Source organism: Eptatretus burgeri, chromosome 4 (genome assembly GCF_056783735.1).
Source record: "Eptatretus burgeri isolate ZD-2024b chromosome 4, Ebu_testis_v1, whole genome shotgun sequence".
Classification (NCBI taxonomy): Eukaryota; Metazoa; Chordata; class Myxini; order Myxiniformes; family Myxinidae; genus Eptatretus; species Eptatretus burgeri.
The window spans coordinates 61,362,046-61,378,731 of NC_140964.1; the positions used below are offsets into that span (position 1 = coordinate 61,362,046).

General features: G+C 40.8%; 1 long non-coding RNA gene across 1 annotated transcript in view; it reads right to left on the reverse strand.

Annotated features, from left to right (window-relative positions):
• Window positions 1-325: 325 nt before the first annotated feature.
• Window positions 326-16,686, reverse strand: part of LOC147028181 (uncharacterized) — a 51,704-nt gene continuing 35,343 nt past the window's right edge. The window contains exons 2-3 of the long non-coding RNA XR_015057445.1: window positions 4,162-4,450; window positions 326-2,567 (exon numbers count right to left, since the gene is read on the reverse strand). This is a non-coding gene — a long non-coding RNA (uncharacterized LOC147028181). The remainder of the gene's footprint in view (window positions 2,568-4,161; window positions 4,451-16,686) is intronic.

Consider the following 16,686-nt stretch of genomic DNA (forward strand, 5'->3'; position numbering starts at 1 on the left):
TGCATACATCTCCAGGCTGTACAACCAACCAGTGCATTCAATGTGTGGAATATCAAGTTACAGAGAAGTGTTATGAATAGAGAAGAGGGTTCAGATAAAGCATTCCATCTTCCATGTGGAATCAGTCTATGAGATACTTTTCAACTCACACATCGCAAAGAAAAATGAAGAGCTGCTCTTCGCGCCTAGAATGTACATAGCAAGGGGGTCAAGTGGTCACAAAGAGGCAGATTGGTTGTCGTATTTCGTGTCGAAACTTGCAATGGCATTCAAAATGACTAATTGGATCTTTAAGAATAAACTATTTTATTAACTGTAACTTTATTGGCATTAAAATATGTTTCAGAACAATGGTTCAAAAAGTAAAATGGATATTTTAAAAATGAAATATCTCATCAATTGTCAGCATGACTTGGTCGTTTACACTTGCCCGATGTTTTCCATCATTTATGGCCAAGCACGAGGGGATGCATTGGGATGATGACGAAGCAGCTGGAAGTGTCGAGAGTTTCCAGCACCCCCGTTGAACTCACCAAGGGGTCGTGTTGAGGCTTCCAACAACGTTTTACATTGATGTTCACATTTCAAGCCAAGACTCATGGAAAACACTTTTTGTACATGCTCTACAAAAGTCCTGGCCATTGGTTAAGAAAGCAATCAAAGGCAGGAGGGGGGTTTATTACATCTGTGGCACCATCACTATAATTCCCCAAAATAAAATAAATTAGGAATGAATAACAATCTTTTTTATCCCGCCTGCACATTGTTTAATGTTGAACTCTTTTCAAACGGCACGTATTCGATTCTCATGGCAGGAAAGATGTGTTCTCAGCAGTAAAAACAGTTTATTTTGGTTTAGAAAGAAACTGCTACTTACTGAATGGCTGTGATGTCAAAACGTCGAAGAAAACCATCGCAAGCGGAAAGTGTCTCGTTATCGATAAAGCACCGATGGCAAGCTGTAATCTCGTGAGGATATGGCATTTGAAAAAGAAATAAACCACAAAGCCCCCATGACTACGGGTGCACAGGTGGATCTCTGTGTAATCTGGTTCAGATACAATGACGCAGCAATCAGATGCTCAAAGACTCTAAGTGCTTTGAGACTGTTTGTCCAGAATTGTAAACAATGGCGGTGGCTCAAAACATCTGCGAGTTGTGCTTACATTCGTCATTGTTCAAGGTCTCGTGAAAATGCTATTGTGTTTATTGTAGGTCCTACAGCTTGCCTTATGTTGAGTAACCCCCGCTCTGCCACCCGGAGACCCTGAGGTCCAAGAACTGGAAGTAACGTTCGGTAGTTCATTGTGGTACTTTTTCTTGATGGCACAGCAAATATTATACTGATTTTAAGTACATTGCTCCAAGGCCCAAAACTCCTCGGGCCTACATGTGCTGTGGTGTCGTAAAGTTTGGAACCAGCAGAATGGCTTGCTGGGTCTTTTGGCTTCACTCGTTTTAATATCGCAGAGAACAAACAAACACCACATGTGACAGGTTTCTTAAAACCTTTCCTTGTGGCAAGCTGAACGTTTGATGTCATTAACCCAACAGGGTGAACAAACAAATGTCATGTGATCTTGACAGCTTGCATGTAATGCTTCAATAGGTCTGTCAATGGTGATGTTTCTGTCCTAGATCGTCTCTGCTGACCTTTGGTCTAATTGGTCTGCACCGACCTGCACCATGATGTCAAGCTCTTTGTATATGAACCATCATATTGCACCTGTCCCCTCACTAAGCGACATAAGCCAGATGATACAAGTCCCTGGAGCCTAATTGCTCCTTCCAAAGATTGACTTATCTTTTGGAATGCATAGGCCTGGTGTTTACACCTTTTCCTTGAAGTATTTATTAAATGTCATAACAACGGTTTAATTTATAAGTGAGAAAAACATTTTCCAACTATGAAAACATTGTACATGAAAATTTTTTGCAGCAAAATAAAATTTTGTGTTCGTTTACAGAAATGAAAATGAAAGGCTTGGTGAATTACAAAAATTGGCAAAGCAGAATCTTACGGAGCCAGGAAAGCTTACTCACTTCCTAGTACACAGAGGTCAGCACCGTACTCATACGTGTATAAACATTACTAAGCAATAACCATCTAAAGCAAATAGCAGAGTAACAGAATATATCAAGTTCTCCTAACTCATTTGAATTTTCATGGACATTACCTGCAAATTTCTGTCATCATCATCATCATTTACTACTACTACTACTACTATACTGCTTTAAAGGCCCCAATTGTTACCACCTTCTTATGGGATTTTCCAGGGAATGGTTGGGGCCTAGTTACTTGTGGCTTGAGGCCTAACATCTGATTAAAGGTGATTTTAACAGATAAGTTATGGAATAACAAGTGAGAAATGACCACAATGTGGTCACAACCTGATACAAGCAAAACAAACCCAGGCAGTGTATAGTCAGCAGAGGCCTATAGGCTTAATGTGTTCGGCCTACCAGTAACCAAGATGGCGGCGATATCATCTCTCTGAGTGCTGTGAGTTGTGTCACGTGACCAATGTGGGGCGAGTCAAGCGTTCAATGTGGGTGTGGTCCGGCAACTGTCTGACCAATGGGTGCACATTTCAAAAATCGACCCTTGACAAAAACCCCAATAACAACAGCAACAACAAATTGGGTGTTTTTATCACTTCATGAAGGACACTATGGGATATTTAAGGTCCATCGACTAATGCCAGCAGGCAGGGACAGCCAGCTTAACATCCATTCAAAAGACGGCACACACAATGATGCTGAAACTTGCATGGAAAACGCCATAGTTAACAATTTGTAGGTGGGTCAAGATTCGAACAAAGGTATACATACCTCGACCCTGCCAGTCCAGATTATGACATGAATACTATCCTTACTATAATTTAGGAACCGGTGTTTGTGTGTTTGTCACTGTACTCTTCCTACCGTTCTGGGCTGATGACATCCACACTTGCTACATTGGATCAGCATGACCCCAATTAATGCATATGGGTGTTTATATCTTTGCCGGTGGTCTTGGGGAGGGGGATGGGGTTGGCACAAATTCTCCATGTAAATGTGTATCATGTAGCATCAGTGCCACCTCAAGGTTTCAGAGGTGGATTCGTCTCAACCAACCCAAAAGGGTATTACAAGTCTCCCCCATTTACCGGACAGTATTCTTGTCCCCATGTTTTCCAGTGCTGTGAGGTGTTTTTAATTATAAGCAGTGGGTATGGTTTTGCTTCATGCACGTAACCCGGGTTGTTAATTTTTTGCCTACACAGAGCAGCCAGTTGCCTATACACCGCCCAAATAATGGTACACATAAAAAGAAGAACATGTTGCATGCTTGGAACAAGATCACCTGCAGGGCAGGTACTCTGCTTTTGCATGCGATGTATTGTACTTCCAACTGTAGTTCCAACAATAAAATAATCTAGGAAAGACCAGAGATGTATCTTATATGATTTCTCATGGAAACTGATGAGATTTCTCATTTATTAACTTTCTTCAATTTGAAATTTAAGAAAATGTGAAGCTTCTTAAAGTTCCCTTTTGTTAAAAGGTGGAAACTAGTTGAAACTTAAATTTTCATCCTTTTCTTATACAATATTTTTGGTCACTTTGTAGTTATTTCCTCGTTCTACAGAATAAAGGAGATCAGAGTCGGCTATGAAGTAAAATAAATTTTAAAAGTGTAAAACAATTCATTATAATCGACGAAAACAACTTCCTCAGATTTACTACAGAACAGATTGAACAGTAATGTCTGTTCAAGCTCACGGTGGGTAATAAATGTCCTCTTGGAAAGATGAAAAAAATAAATAAAGGAAATTAATTTCCCCATGATGATGATAATTAATTTCGGAAATAGGTGAGAAATCTCCTATGAATAAAGTTTAATCATAATATCATTTGATGTCATAGCTTAGTGGATGGCATTCGTGCGAGTCCAAAAAGGACCTTGAATGCACCTTGAGGTCACCATGACTACAATGATGTGCGTCCCTTCGTTTTCCCATCATAAAAGAGACGACCAACATTTTGGTCTATAATTATCAACATTTTGACGACCAACAAAAAAACAAGCATCTATAATCATAAGCAGAATTGTGTTTTGTTGAAAGCAATACTTTTAAAGGATTATAATAAATAAATAAACCTATTTTAACTACTTACGGGGAACATGTGTGGAGCAGACGCTGCGGTTGGAAACGGCGGTTGATGGATCTTGTCCAGAAATGTAACATCGTTTCCCTCGAGCAATCGGCCTTTCAGCACATAAGGCATTGCAAGGGCAGAACATGTACCTGCTTTCTCGAGCACGTACCTGTATTCTCGAGCAGATATACCTGCCAATCGCCAGTACCTGCTTATTCGAGGGCACATCTGCCTTCTCGAGCACGCACCTGCCCGCTCGAACAGGCACCTGCTTTCTTAAGCAGATACTCGTGTTCTCAGAGGAGACCTTCGGAAAAGGGAAACAAGGACGGGTCACAACATCGGTGTTCACTATCAGCTTCTTGTCCTTCATTCAAGCCATCTTAAAACTCACATGAAATTCATCACTTTCAACTGCAAATGAACTTCACCCTAGCTCTCATTATTTGTACGTAGTAATCAAAGTTGCTGTTTTCATTTTGAGGACCCAGGAGTTATCCGGATCAATCGCCAAAGTTTGAACACAGGTACTTCATTACTCCTGCATCCTCATCCGGATGTAAAGTTCTCCAAAAATAATCAACTTGTTCTTCTTTTGGAAATCCATATGTGCATCAAAAATGGGAACGCACAGAGAAAAATGAATAATCTATAGAAAATGGAGCAAGTAAGTGTACATCCAGCCACTAACCCAGGACTATCTGTCTATTAATTACGTACTATTCAAACGTACCTTTTAAACCTTGAGATCCTTTAGACTGTTGAGACCCCTTAGCTCTTTGAAGACCCTTTTACCATTTCAGACCCTTAAGATGCCGTTAGATATTTACATCCTTTGGACACCTATATACTTTGGACCGCTTGAAACTATATAGACCCAAAGATCTCCAGACTTCGTTAGACCCCGTTAGAATCTTAAGACCATTAAGACCCCTCAGACAATACTCCGAAGACCCTTTAGAACACTTACACACTTAAGACCCTGTAGACCATATATACCCCGTTTGAACCTAAAGACTCCGAAGACCCTATAGATCCTATGAGACCCTTTGGAACATTTAGGCTCCTCGACACATAGGACCATTTAGAACACCAATACCCTGTAGACCTCATTAAACATTTTAGAACACCAAGATCCAATATACCCCGTTACACCCTTTAGAAACATAAGACTTTTAAGACCATATAGACCCTGTTAGATCCTTTAGAACCCTTAGACCCTTCTTACCTTTAAGACCATTTCAACACTTTGGACACCTTTAAAACCCTTCACCCTTTTGACCCCAAAGACACTTTAGATCTTTTCACCCTTAACTCTCTTTAGATCTGTTAGACATGTTGAGACTGCTTGGACTCTTGACCATTTACAGCTTTAAACCTTTCGACCCTTTAAACCACTTCGACACTTTAGAAGCCTCTAGATCCCTTTGACATTTACATCCTTTAGAGATTATACCCTTTACACCATTTTGACCCCCAAGACCCTTTAGATCCTAACTACTATTGGACAATCCCGAGACAATCTCGAACCTTTAAGACGCACACCACACAAACATCTATAGTCTTCTTGCAAAACACAGACGATATACTTTTTTCAGCAAGTAATGTGCCAACTCTACCTTCCCAGAATGTAGATACTCTGCTACTATAATAACAACAACAACAACAACAACTGCTTGGAAATCTGCCAACATCACTGCACAACATAAACTAGAATGGTACTCAGTGGAGCACATACCTCCACCAGGTTGAACAGTTTACAGTTTGAATCCCACTGATGGACTGGATCTGGATTCAGACCATAAAATCCACCAAGTTTTGTCACAACTCGTGTCAAACTTTTTCAGATATCGTGCTGTACTGTAAATTGTTATGGCCCCATCTCTCAATGGTGAAGAATCACTTTAAAAAAAAAAAAATTAATGTCTTCAGATCTTTACCAAAATCGAATAATTTCTTCCTTGTCACACACCCAACCTGTCAATAAAGTTTCGACTGAATCCGTTCACAACTATTTGAGATATCGTGCTATGAATCATTTTGGCCCAATCTCTCAATGGTGAAGCATCACTTAACTAATTCTCGTATCCGGATCCGGATCCGGATGTTCACCAAAATCTAACTGATTCATCCTTATCACACACCCAAGCTGTCCACCAAATTTCATCTGAATCCATCTGCAAAGTTTTGAGATATCCTGTTCATAGACAGTTATACAAACAGGCGGACAAAGACAGACACGGCTGAAAATATTACCTCTGCACAACTTCGGTGGCGGAGGTAAAAAGGAGGAAAAACAGGTCATCACGGTCGAGGCATAGGCACGTCATGGCAGTGATTACCAAATCACCTTTGAGGTGAGGCCCGACCCTTTTTCCGAAGGATCGGCTTCTTCCTCCAACTGTAAAATCAAGCAGATTCTACCTTAAAGGATTTTGCTGTCCACAGAAGCTAGCCAGACTTCTAGAAGGATCTGAGAGCCCAGACCAGCCTTGAATCGTAGAGCCGAGTCCCGTGTACAACATAATCGATTTTGGGACCGATACAAGCGACGGTTCGGCCAGAAGTCGCAAATTAGTGGTTCGGCTGCTGGGCCATGGAATCTGAATATCACGTAAAAATCGATGTTTCTGTATAGTTTGCCGGCTCACTGAGCCTCACCCCGCCGTAAGTAAGTTAGGCGAGACCGGTAAATTAGGCGAGAGGGGCTATCAGTCTACTTGGTTAGTCATTCTGGGGTACCTCAGAGCTTCCAAGGGCAGCTCGAGAACCTGTCAGAGGAGGCGCCGGTTTGAATCTCGCACATTCAAATTCACATTTCACACTCACGGTGCTCGGTGTGGTTTGAAACCGTGTGGCGCTGATCACACAGAACCTCATCACAGCTGTGTGGGTATGTTCGTGTGGACCAAAAACGTATCTGTGATCATTGGGGCTATCCCAGACTCTCTGCGGGGATGTAACGAGTCGCTGACGTAGGTCCTGGGATCGTATACGTCACTGGTCCTGCACACTGCCAAAGCCTCCTTGGGGGTGATGGAGGGTGCTACAGCATATCCCATGATCATATTTTGCACTCGTGAATTACGTGGTGAAGATGAGTGTGTACAAACGTTCCTCATTTCCCACGCGACGACCAATGTTCAGGACTATGCCGCACACAAGACAGCGACCTCGATCACATGAGCCACCTGATGGAACGGAGCACCCTCCCATCTTCACCACACGAAGCACATTTTGCATCTGTCATCCTGCCGTTGCCTCCTCCGGTTTCCCGGGGAGACAAAGGCAGGCCGCAAATGTGGCATTGTCACACACATTACAGGTGCGAGCGCATGGTGTGACGATTTCTTGAGCACGCGAAGTACACAAACCTCATGGCGCCCATGCGACCCTCCGTCACTCAACCCTATTAAATCACACTGTCCCCGTAACACTCACATCAGTGACTAACCCCTTGTGTCCTCCATACATTCCTGCACACGTGCATTGTTCGTGAAAGTTTATTCCATTTTTCCCCGAAGCCGCCAATGTTACCATGGTCACTAATCGCTGTAACCACGCCGCTATGCTAACATCACGCCCATGTTATGTTTTTTCATTTGTCTGCGTGCCGTCTGGTCTCCTCAACTACAGTCCTATCAGCTTACTTCCAATCATCAGCAAGGTTGTGGAATCCATCCTCACAGTTAATATGAGAACATTCCTTTTCTCCAACAACCTCATTTCAGATCATCAATTTGGTTTCAGACCAGGTCACTTCCCCTTGGACATGCTGTTTCTACTCACCCAACAGTGGATGGAGGCCATCGATGTCACACATGAGATCAGGGCAATCTCTCTGGACATATCTCTTGCTTTTTATCTAAAAAATTTTTTTTAATCTATTTTATCTGGTTACTAAATAATCAATCATTTTGCCTGACACGACTACCGGGCTCGAGGATCCCCCCATCAGGGAGTAAGAGTGGGGGAAGAAAATCCTTATCGGAAGGGTGACGCATTCTTCTTGCCTGTCAGGTCGCCATTTTACACAGTTATCATTATTCTTGCCTGACAACTCGTCATTTTACATCGTTATCGTTCTTCTTGCCTGTCAGGTCGCCATTTACACCATTGTCATTCTTCTTGCCTGGCAGTTCGCCATTTTATACCGTTGTCGTTCTTCTTACCTGGAAGCCTGGGCTGAATTCATCCATAGTCTAATAAGGCCTTAGGCCCTCAATTATTTTTTAGGCATTTCAATTTTGATGACAATATTGTAAATAATTTTGTTCAATGTTGTTTATATGGGTCTAAATACCTTATATCCTGTTAACGTGGTTGGAGTAAATTTTAAACTCGCAAGAGTAAAATATGTAATTAATAGTTATTTCTGGCAAGTGCTTGGAAATTTTTTTGCCTTCATTTTTCTAGTATTGGCATAAATGGTAAATTTGTAATCCGGAGTAAAGTTTAACCATATATGTCTATGTATGTATATATACATTTACACACATACATATATAAATATTTTTTTTATTCCAATACATATATATATATATATATATATATATATATATATATATATATATATATATATATATATATATATATATATATATATATCTTTTTCTTCTTCTTCTTTCGGCTGCTCCCGTTCGGGGTCGCCACAGTGGATCATCCGTATGATCTGCATAGTGATTTGGCACATGATTTACGCCGGATGCCCTTCCTGACGCAACCCTGGTCGCCTCTTACAACACAGGGATAATATATATATATATATATATATATATATATATATATATATATATATATATATATATATATATATATATATATATATATATATATATATATATATATATATATATATATATATATATATAACCCTGATTTTTAATCACAGCTTTCATACGTCTTGGCATGCTCTCCACCAGTCTCTCACATTGCTGTTGGGTGACTTTATGACACTCCTGGCACAAAAAAATTCAAGCAGCTCAGCTTTGTTTGATGGCTTGTGACCATCCATCTTCCTCGTGATCACATTCCAGAGGTTTTAAATGGGGTTTAGGTCTGGAGATTGGGCTGGCTATGACAGGGTCTTGATCTGATGGTCCCCCATCCACACTTGATTGACCTGGCTGTGTGGCATGGAGCATTGTCCGACTGGAAAAACCACTCCTCAGAGTTGGGGAACAATGTCATAGCAGAAGGAAGCAAGTGTTCTTCCAGGACAACCTTTATGTGGCTTGATTCATGAGTCCTTCACAAAGACAAATCTGCCCGATTCGAGCCTTGCTGAAGCACCCCCAGATCATCACTGATCCTCCACCAAATTTCACAGTGGGTGCGAGACACTGTGGCTTGTAGGCCTCTCCAAGTCTCCGTCTATAGGCTTGATTCTATTTTCTCCGTTGAAAATATACGACCAGTTGTTGGGCAAAGCTGAAAATTGGACTCATCATAGAAGATGACCTGACTCCAGTCCTCTATGGTCCAGTCCTTATGGTCTTTTGCAAACCTCAGCCTGGCTCTTCTTTGCTTCTCATTGATGAAGGGCTTTTTTCGAGCTTTGCATAACTTCAGCCCTGCCCCTAGGAGCCCGTTTCAAACCGTTCTCGCTGTGCACTTCACCCCAGCTGCCGTTTGCCATTCTTTTTGTAGGTCATTTGATGTCATCCTATGGTTGTTGAGTGACATTCGAATGAGTTGGCGGTCATCCCAGTCAGTGGAAAGTCGTTTTCGCTCTCTGCCAGTCTGTAGCTTTGTTGTCCCCAATGTCTGCTACTTCACCTTATTCTTATGAACCGCCGTCTTTGAAATTTTAAGGATGGAAGCAATGTGATGCTCACTGTATCCCTCTGCCAGTAAAGCCAGAATTGAACCCTTCTTTTCCTCTCTCAAAACTCCTCTTTTCAACTCTTTTGGCATGGTCAATAGTTATTTTTTTGATTCCAATTACTTTTGAGGTACTACTAGCACTGTTTTTGCCATCCAGCTGGTCCTATTGCAAGAGGAAAGTGATGACCACAGCAGTGGTTTTTATACTTTTCCTTATTAAATAAGATTCGGTTCAGGTGATCACCGAATCAGTCCCTCACTAAGTAGAATGAGGTGTGCCTGTGTTGGAATTCAACAGACACTGGAATGGAATGGCTGCCATACATGTAGAGATGCTGATTAAAAAAAAATTTGGAGTGGTCTTATTTTTTTCCAGAGCTGTGTATATATATTATTCGTTGGAGTAACTTTGGAACATTTTTGACCCATGGATCATGGTTGTTTAAATTAACTTGTTTTCATTTCAGACTGTCTGTGTGCATACATTGATTCAACAACATGTCAAAGAAAGGAGGGTTGCAAATGTTGAAGGAGGCTGAACAAAATTAAATGACAAGATGCTGCACCGGAAGGAATTTCCTCTCTTCTAAGTTTTTTCACTACTAGGCCTAAGTCTGGTAAAGAAGTTCAGGAGAATGAGGCAACGACCAGCACAAGTGAACATGCTGCACAGCCTGCACCTGGTCCTGATGAAGAACAGGACCTGCCTCATTTGACTTCTTCAGCTGCAGTTGGCTCACCCCATTCCTCTACAGATGTTCCAACTGATGGTGATACCGATGCCAGAACATTGTACTTCTCCAATGATCCAGGCGAGTGGGACATCACGTCAAAATATCTCATTGCGTATTTGAGTCAGAAGGGCCCACCTGACTGCCAGAATCTTGATTCAGAGTTTTCATTGACAAAGCGTCAGTGCCCGAACCAAAATCGTAAAGTGACAACATCACTATTTGAATATGTGCAGCCCAACGAATAGATGATCAAGCAAGAATGGCTGGTACATTCACTGAAAACAAAGAAAGTGTACTGTTTTCATTGTCTAGTGTTTTCCAATGCTCAAGCTGTAAATGCACTTGTTCTGGGATACCGCAACATCATTGAAGCACTGCAGAAAAATCAATTGTGATGAATCACAAAAACCAGAAGCCAGAAAAGATGTAAATAAAAGAACCTGATTGATGTGATGTAAACTTTGGAGACAGGTATTTTGTGTGAGGTCTGGAGTGATATCCTTCAGCCATTCAATAGATGCAGTCTAAGCTTGCAAAGTGTTCAAATTGAGTCTAAGCTTGCAAAGTGCTTGCATTGCCACTTGTGTAAGCCTTACTGAAGAATCTGGAAACTCTTCTTCAACAAATGTGGGACACATTCGATGAGTATGAGGCTCAGGGGATGAAAAGAACTGATAACGAAGAATATAAATCAGCTGAACGCCGTATGAGATGAATGACCTGTGATGATGAAACTGCTCACACATTCAGTGCCAAAGAGGATTTCAGAGTCAATACCTTCAGAACTATCATTGACAAATTGAAAACTGAATTAGAGCCCAGGATAAGGAAATACGAGGATGTTGAAAAAACTTTTAGTGTTCTAACAAATGTGTCACCTAATATGTCCAATGCACAAGTGAGTGAAGACATAAAAAAATCTTTCACAAATACCCAGATGATCTCACAGGAGATTCCACCAAGGAATTGGAGCAATTTGTTGCTTTTATGTCCTTTTCAAATATTGAGAAGGAAGATGACGAAAGCCAAGCTGTCTGGATGTACCACATTATAATCGAATCCAACATGATCGAATGTTTCCCAAATGTTGAAATGGCATTATGGCTGTATCTGTCCACTGATGATCAATTATTGTCGTGGGGAACGTTCGTTCTCTCTTCTGAAAAGGATCAAAAGCTTTTTGCAATCGACCATGAATCAAGATCAACGAACTTTGATGATATCATTCTTCTTACCTAGCAGCTCGCCATTTTACACGATCGTCGTTCTTCTTACCAATTAGCTCGCCAATTTACACCATCGCCATTCTTCTTGCCTGGTTGCTCACCAGTTTACACCGTCGTCATTCTTCTTACCTGGCAGATCCCCATTGTCCACCGTTGTCGTTTTTCTTGCTTCTTATTAAACTTGTTACTGTATTCATACCTACTCAAGATTAGCAGCTTATGGGACACCACTCAGACTGGACGAAGTCATCAACCTTTAGTGGTGAGAAGTTGATAAATCGATTTTCTATAATATATTTGCTGATAACTTCACCCTCTGCCTTCTAACTTCAACTTCATCCCTCATTCTTCAGACAGGTGGGCTGCAGCCGACTCCCTTTCTTCAGACCATAAAAAAATATCACAAGCTCGTCAAACAATTGGAATCAGTCCTTCAATCCTGACAAATGTCACACTTCGATTCAAGCGAATCTTCAATTTCACAAGGAACAAACGGACCCAAATGCAATACCCTCTCTTCTGGCGAGGGTAATAAATATATTTTCACTTACAATCACACGAGAATCAAACATATCTTCATGCTAAGTGACCCTTTTGCCAATTGCATGCTTCTTCTTAAGTTTTCCTAAAACGCCATATCTCGGTCACAGAGAGCGAGCAATTGTCCAGGTTTGTCCTTTGGAAGGCTCGACCATGACTCGTGTGCCATTTTTTTCAGCCGAAGTACAAATCTTCACCTGAGTGAACCATACATCTTGCTGGACCCCTTCCAGTTTGTAACTTCCACGACTATTTTTCTTTTCTCTAAGATCGTGTCTCAGACTCATGGATGAGCTGCTTTATACATTACATCAGAGAGACGTCAGTGAACATTTCAATGAATTTCAAAGACTATTAGTACAAATGGACATTTCAACACATGATATGGGATTTGAACCCCAGGATTCCAGCATCATGAGTGATGTGTTCAGATGGAAAATGCTTTGAGCTTGTTTGACCCCTGGGACATGATCATAATGAAGCTCTAATGGAGGGAGATTCTAAGAAATCGTTTATAATTCCAAGCTCATTCATCATTTATCAATTTATTTAATGCAAGTGAAATGACAAAGCCAGATAAACAAGGCATTTTTGTTTTAAAGTAAGGTCGATGTGAACCAATGAGAGGACAGCTCGTGGATTTGTGAAGAGAGGGAGGTGAGGAAGGATTGGGGAGGCGAGATGGTGAAGGAAGGCGAGGGCAAAGTGGAGGGATGGGAAGATGGGAGGATTATGGCAAAATTAACTTATGAGAAGAGGAATAGAAAAGGAAGAATAGGGAGTAGAAGGGAAGAGCCATGTTTGATCATACAATACAGAGGAGAGTGAGGGGAGAGATCAAAACTTTACAATTTCTAACTAAGTAATAAATAGATAATCTAAGTGAATCTGCCATTTGCTTAGCCTTGAATTATTACTTTTCTTTTTAAATGGTCTTCGATTGGCCTTCATCATGAGGAAGAAACTATCAATTGTTTCAATAAACATAACTAATGATTTTAAAATGTCTGCCATCAACCTGAGCCTTTGTTAATGAAAAGGGGAAAAGGAGGAATTATTTCCATCCTATATCCTGCCCAGACATGATGTAATAACGTGTGCCGTAATACTCCTTTGCAAATTTTCACGTTCTAATACCTTTGGGCTGCTCTCGCATTATTAAAATAAGTAAATAAAACGATATCCGAGACGATGGCCAGCGATCTAACCCAAGCAATGCGAAAGCCAACATCTTTGACATGCTGGGTAGAGGCCAGAAGCCTTAAGTTTCCAGGCCAGATGTGTGCAGAACGCTCACTAAAGCCGGTTCAGTGATTAGCAAGTGAAACATATGCCTTACACTGGGGCATGACATCACCTCCTGTGCAGGGGGCATTGAAAGAAAATTGTGAGACCGTCCTGAAGCCGTTTGGTGGGACCAAGCAGAGGGGCTTGTACAGGGACTGTGAATATACAGAAGCAGGAAAAGGATCTGGTCGACACAATGTTCGATGTCAAAACACAACCGACTCACAGTACAATGCCATGAATTTGTAATTTTATATTCTGTATACAATAATCATTGTAACATATACAATATACATATATATATATACATATATACATATATACATATATATACACATATATATACATATATATACACACATATATATACATATATATATACATATATATATACATATACATATATATATATATATATATATATACACATATACATATATATACATATACATACAGATAGATACATATATATATACACATATACATATATATACATATACATACATATACATACATATATATATATATACATATATATATATATATATATATATATATATATATATATATATATATATATATAAAATTGATACTGATTGTTTTACCTCCAGTTTTTGAAATAATTGCTCGAAATTGTCCTTGGTCTCATATTTTCTCTCCTGATGTATGTTCCCCTGTGAAGGTTATGCCTCTCAGAGCTAACAGGCTCAACTGGGACACGAATTGTTTTGACCTTCCTGTGCCGAGAGCTAATGGACAGTGGCGGATTACGGTTCACGCCTTTGCATGGGGCATTCATCTTGCGGACAAAGCCTGGTGTTGGCTTAACGGTTAAGGTGACTGGCTTAAGATCTTAGATCTTGAGTTCCAGCTCCAGTCAACAGTTGAATTAACACTAGGTGGGCTGATTGAGCTTGTCATATATGTATATATATATATATATATATATATATATATATATATATATATATATATATATATATATATATATATATATATATATATATGTATATATATATATATATCTCGTGCAGCCTGTGACTGCTGGTTGCATCATTGGTTGGGATATGGCTATGCCGCTGATGCAGTGTCCCCCTTACCAGTACACTGGTACTCATTTTGCTGACCTTGGAAGGATGACAGGCTGAGTCAACCTCCTGGTGTATTGATTCAGTGGCTAACGGGGCTTGAACTCAGGACCCTAGGATCCCAAGCCACCACCCTAACCACTAAGCCAACACCAGGCTTGTCATCCTTCTGAGGTTGGCGAAATGAGTACCAGTGCAATGGTAACAGGGGGAACTGCATCAGTGGCACAGCTGCACCCCCAGAAAATGATGCAACCAGCAGCCGCAGGCTGCACAAGATAGCTATCTTATGGATGCCTTGGGAAGTTGTACACGATTCAGAGAAATGGCTTATTTTAACGTGTGCGCAAAACAGAGACGACATGATGTCATTCTATTACGTGAGGTGTGCAATGGGCCTCTTGGAGCTGAGGAGATGCCTCTGAAGTCCCAGCCATGCTCAAAGAAGAACGTTCAAATATATCCAATGGATGGCAATGATGTGAGGACAGATCACTTGTTATGGGAATGGCAAGGACACCAAGAGACAACTGACAAAGTAACATGACCTATGAGGTCTGAACCTGAAGTCACACCGTCATGAAGCAAGGAATCTTATGGGAGAAGATACGTAAGCTAAACTAGATATGATTTACAATCATGAAGTTGCCGAACTCATTTTACTGGATAAAGTGTTGAACTACTAATTAAGCCTATCATTACCCCCGCCACCGAAAATAGATGGAGGTTATGTTTTCACCACTGTCTGTTTGTCTGTGTGATTGTCTGTGAGCAGGATATCTCAAAACGTTCTGGATGAGTTATGACAGAACAAGGTGGATGAGTTGGGTAGGTGACAAGAACAATCCGATTCGATTTTGGTTAAGGTCCGGATTCAGATTTGACCTATCAGTGGGATACAAAATTGAAACTGTTCAGCCTGGCAGAGGTATCTTTTCTATGGAGTGCCATTCTAGTTTTCAAAATGGCTTCCTCCTGAATCTATCCATTTATTTTGAACTAATTTCTAAAAATGTCCATGGTGGTCATATTTCTGGACGCCGAGAAGAAGCACTCTTGTACACAACAGTCATCGTCATCGTCAGCATCATCATTGTCATGCTCACTATCATCTTCTTTTAAGTGAACTTTTCATTTTTGGTGAAGGTCACATGGAAGTATTTGGTGATCTTGGACGAGCGTAAAGGCATTTCAGAAGCAGAAAGTGGTGCGTGGACATTATGATAAGCATCAAGCTTTTGTAAAAATGAAGGACCCAATGTTCGAAAGGCCTTTTTGGGTGATGTCAATCAATCGAACCAGTGAACATTTCACGACACTAATAAAGGACACTCAGTTCACCCTCTTGCCCATCAAGATTCAAGACCATTGCTGTAGAAACTCTAACATAGAAATGGATGAGGCAATTAAGAGTTAAGCTGAATATGTAAACCTTTCAAACTGATAAAGTTAGAAATCGGAAAGATTCCAGATTTAATCACTCTTTGGTGGATTCTTCAGCACTAATCATGAAGACAATGGTGTTTAGATAAGAACTGCATGGAAGGGGTCAGCTGCATGCCTGGCGAACGGCTTCTTGGCAAAGGCGTCTCATCATCACAATTGATGAAATCGCAGTTTGCAAAGCAGCAAAATGAAAAAAGAGCCAAGAAAGTCTGGCAGACGGTAAGGCCCGATCTCCTTCGGTAGGACATGCAGTGTAAATGGAGGCAGAATGCTGGAACTAACTGAACTCCATGCCAAAGCGTCTGCCCCAGCTGCCTGGACTCCAGCCGGTAGTGCAGGATGCAAAAGCAACAACTCGTTTTCAGTCCATTTTGAACGCAATCAAGTGGTAGCAGT